General features: G+C 42.4%; 1 long non-coding RNA gene across 1 annotated transcript; it reads left to right on the top strand.

Annotated features, from left to right (window-relative positions):
- Positions 1–648: 648 nt before the first annotated feature.
- LOC118336828 lies at positions 649–4,737 on the top strand. The gene is made up of 2 exons (XR_004797131.1): positions 649–1,292; positions 3,913–4,737. It is a non-coding gene; the product is annotated as an uncharacterized LOC118336828 (long non-coding RNA).

Below are 4,737 nucleotides of genomic sequence, written 5' to 3'. Positions count from 1 at the left end.
TAATATAACACAAACACACAAACCATACATACGATACATACATATATATATTAATATTGTATTTATTTCAGATACGTTTTTTCATTTAATTTGTTTACCAGTAATTAGTGGTTTTCATTCATTTGTTTCATGTTTAGAGAGTATTGTCATGGGCAATTGGTCTAAGCTGAGGTTATTTTCTGCAATAATTAAATTGTATTAGCCGGTAAGGTATTTAATGAACGTGAATCAGAAAATAATGTCTGTGTAAAAATATACTTTCTTATATATATGTGTGTGTGTGTGTAAAGTATCCAAAAATAAATACAAGCATATGTGTGTGTGTGTGTGTGTGTGTGTGTGTGTAAAGTATCCAAAAATACAAGCAGAAGAGCAGAAAAAAGATGAGAGATGCTTCCTGTCATTCCAGATTGGAGACAGGCACAGCTGGATGTCTGTTATCCTCCATTCAATAATAATACGAGGAATGGCGTGAGAAATGCAGGACGTACTCACCAACACCCACATAGCCTAAAAATCGGGTTACATATTCAACCATAGCCCCTTTAAATTGGGGGGTGTTTTATTTTGAAAGCGCGCCTCTTTTCCTGTATCGTCCGGGTTTACGCTGACTTTCTTGACGCGGCACGTCGGTGTGAAAGCCCTGCCGTCGCCTTGTCGAGTCATCGCCAGAGAAGAGCAGAGAGCAGACGGAGCCGCCGTCCGATGGCTTGAAAGCGGAGAATAACTGTGGACCACAGCGGATTTATTGCACCACACAAGCCGAGGAGGGAGCACAAACTGCGGTCACGGCAGCGGGCTGGATGTCGCTGCGGATGTGGATATTGCATTTTTAGACTGTGGAGGCTGTTGCGTTTATTTTTTTGGTTTCACGGTTGCAGACCCGGACACAGACAACACAGAGACAGACGAGAGAAGTACCAGAGCCGCCGCGACACCAGCGAGCGAACTTGGCTTCTCTGCCCTGTGGGAGGTGTCAGTCTGTCGGCTGTGGCTCGCTGCACATACCGCTTACCGCGTCGTTGCTCGGACCTTATTATTATTATTTTTTAAAGGATAAGGTTGTTGCTAAGTTATGTTTTTGTAAATAACGTCTTATATTTCTTTTTTTTTTTTTGAGGAGGGGGTGTTTCGGCAACCAACTGTGGCTTTAATGTGACGCACTGACGTTGTACTAACATTTTGCGCTGTGTCGGAGCGGACCCCCACTGCAGAGGAGTTAAAAGGCTGTTAAATCAAGTTTTTACCTTCAGATTCCTACTGTACCCCTACAGCCCACACCGATGCAATAGGTAACAGTGCATTGTTTTTATTTTATTTTTTTTGCTTTATTATAATGATTTATCCAAAATCGTGACTGGTTGTTGCTTGTGTCTTGTTTTTGCCTGTGGTTAAAGTTAGCTGCATTGCCTTTTTTTTTGTTGAGTTCCTCAACAGGCAGCAGTGAACCCCTCACTGCAATTCTTACTCAGAGCTGAGTGTTCAGGACACTCAGGCACCCTCTCCAGACCAGTTGCACTCATGCAAGATTCACATGTTCACACAACATGCATTTAGCCTGTATCAGTAAGCAGCAGAGGCAACCGCTCAACCTTTCCCTGCGAGTTTTTAATTGCTCCTGTTCTCATTTTAACTGGATGAACATCTTTTGTTCATTAGGTTTTAATGAGCCGAACTGAGCGAATTCAGTTCAATTGTTTGGCATGGGCTGGTGATGTGTGGATTTTTACTGACAGCCAATCCCTTTTATATTTTAATAATCATTTTGATCCTATTTAAAAATAAGTCTGACAATGAGATTTTGGCCATGCTTGAATGTTTATATGCGCATTATATTTGTCAGGGAGGCTGTTAACAGAGGACCTGACACCAGTCACTACACAATACCAGTACAACGTGTTATTTTGCTGATACTCTGGGCTTCAAATAAAAACTTACGTTTGAGCCTTTTTCAGACTAATTTCAGTCAGAAAAGGGACAGTGATAATCATGTCTCTTGATATTTAAGTTAATTTAAATATAAATGCTGCACACTTTACCTTAAAACCCTTTCTATTATGGCTGTTACTACACATTTTTTAATTTAAAATTAATTGACTACTTCTGTTCAGTTTTCTGGCTGCCCTAACAACAGCCCCTAGCTGTTGTCAAATCCCTGTAAAAACATCTTCTCAGATCAAAAAGGCAGATGTTTTTCACAGTAATCTTTAATTAAATTCACCCTTGTTTAAATTTGGTGCCACCCCACACATTATAAGCAGCGTGTTGTGTCATATGCACCTTTCTGGTCACGTCTCAGGCCACAGACGCAGAGGGATCCAGCTGTCCACTGGGATTGTTAGACAGGAGAGATAGCTTTGTGATTTAGATGACGCACACCCAGCAATACACTTCACTGACAATAGCGGTCTCATACTGAAGTCATCAGTCTGGTCTCCCTCGTTGAATCTACTCTCTCACGTTGGGCTGTTCATTACAGTCTACACCTGAAGCCTGAGACATCTGGTTGAGTAAATTACTTCTCTTAACCTCCGGGGCGGCCAGGTGCCATTAAATGCAGAAGTAAATGCAAAATGTTAAACCTGTTTATAACCCATCATTGCACACACAACACTGGAACAGGAGAAGATTTTATGTCAGAAAAGGCAAGAAACAGGCTTTCGACCTGCCTGATGGCCTTAAGGCACATACCTACTGTGACCTCCTCAGCACTAATCCTGCACTCACTTCACTTAATTGGGACAATATACAGTAGCCTGTGGGGCCAGATCAATCTCACTTCTGTATGGCCAGTACTGGGAAACTGTCAGGACAAATTTACCTCTTTAAAAGTATTTTCTGAACAATAGCATAAACAGTTTTTGCTGTTTGTTCCTCATTCACAGTGGAGAGATTTAATTGAAGGAACGGCAAAACATTGACAATTATCCTGCATGTTTCTTTGTCGATAAGACATGAAAAACTTGTTGGGGTCGTTTTAAACATGAATTAATGTACTGTGAATGATTTCTAACGTCACACACCAAAGCACCTCTGAGCCACTTCCACTATGATAATACTACAGTGTAGAGTACAGGTTATGTGTAGGATGTTATGTTAGCCAAATTCAACAAGTTTTCTGCAACGCAATATGCAAAATAATATATTCAGCTATGTATTGAGTTTTTGCAGCTCTGAGGGAGCGCCCCCCTCCCCTCTCATGCTAAGCTGCTGAATTGCCACAGAGTAGCCCAACTTTGAGGTCAGCCAGGCTGTGGTGACTTTGGGGCTAAATTTGGAACGTGGAGCAATTAGGCGCACACTCCACTGCATTAACTACATGGGGCAATTGGGAGGGAAAGATTGAGGGTGGGATGCAGATCTCTTTTCTTGTTGACGAAATTAAAGATGGACCCAAGTCAAATAATTTTCACTGATGAATCCCAAACCAAGGGCGCAGGAATCCTGAATCCTCTATCAGCCAAATCAGGAATGATTATTTAATTAAGACACTGCTTTTAGTACTGCAAATATTGACTTATTGGTGCATGAAAAGCTAGGTTTTCTTTTGCTGACCTATTTTCAGTATCCGTACCAACCTTATTGTTTAGGATAAGAACATCCAAATGAGGGATTGATCTCTGCTTGGTTGGAGGAGCTGACAGATTTGTCAACTACAACCACAATTGTGGCAGCATTTGTCTGGTGTTCATTTCCCACCCTGCGTCTGTCACTCATACCACTCATCACTGGCCAAATGGTGTTAAAATGTTATGGTATCTGTGGCAGCTTGAATGTTCTATGAGCCACTCAGTATCGTTTGGTTAGGTCAGTCAAGAAGTCACGTGAAAGCAGATGCTGAGTTTTGTCACATATGTAAAGAAAATATATTTTATTTATGCCGCTCTCTTTCTTCTCTCTTTTGATTTACAGTGACAAGGGACGGAGCAGATCAAGGTTGGCCAGGCTAGGCCAGGCTAGGCCTACCTAGCCTTCTGTCTGGCCTTACCAGAAGGGCCAGCAACCTCTCCAGGGAATCCTATCTTCAACAAGCAGTGGCAGCCTGTTCTTTCACAAACCTGCAAGTCAAGCTGTAAAGGATTGGATTCCAATTACATTATCCGCCTTTGGGAGGCCATACTGGTCTGTTAGATCACCAGTCCTTCCATGTCGTGGTCATCCCTCTCTGGATGTTGGCATCAGGATGGATTCTGGTGTTAATTTGACGGTTGTCACCTCATTGCACTGCTTGCACCCCCCCTCCTTTGACTGCCTTTCGTCCCTTCCCTCCCAAATTTTTAGGCGAAAGCCCCTTCCTCTCTCTTGGGGCTTCCCTGAGCCCTGTACAGAAGGGCCTTGTAGGAACTGTAGGTTGTGTTGTTGAAACAGTTGCAAAGAGGAAGTAGAGTTAATAAACCCTTGCTAAAAAAGACACAATGAAAATTGCTGCACTCAATTGATTTGATTGATTTATTTTCTGTAACCCCTCCTCTTGTTTATCCACGAGTTTGATTGGAGATTGGAGAGCTTTTTATTTAAAAAAAGAAGCTTGCTAGTCGAAGTCATTACTTTAAACATAGGTTGGTCTGATTACTCACATGAAATAGGTCCTTATTTATATGTAAAGAATTTCTCTTTTGTGGTCTGAGCCTCAGGGAGGAATGTCTGAAAGCGATAGCAGCAGCAAAGCAGTGAAATTCATTGCCCCGGCCCCCCCCCCTCCCTCTGCCTCCCTCTGTCCATCACCCCAGACCCCCC

Source organism: Morone saxatilis, unplaced genomic scaffold, assembly GCF_004916995.1.
Source record: "Morone saxatilis isolate NCDOM2014 unplaced genomic scaffold, NCSU_SB_2.0 Contig10, whole genome shotgun sequence".
Classification (NCBI taxonomy): Eukaryota; Metazoa; Chordata; class Actinopteri; family Moronidae; genus Morone; species Morone saxatilis.
This window is presented reverse-complemented; position numbering and strand designations above follow the sequence as displayed.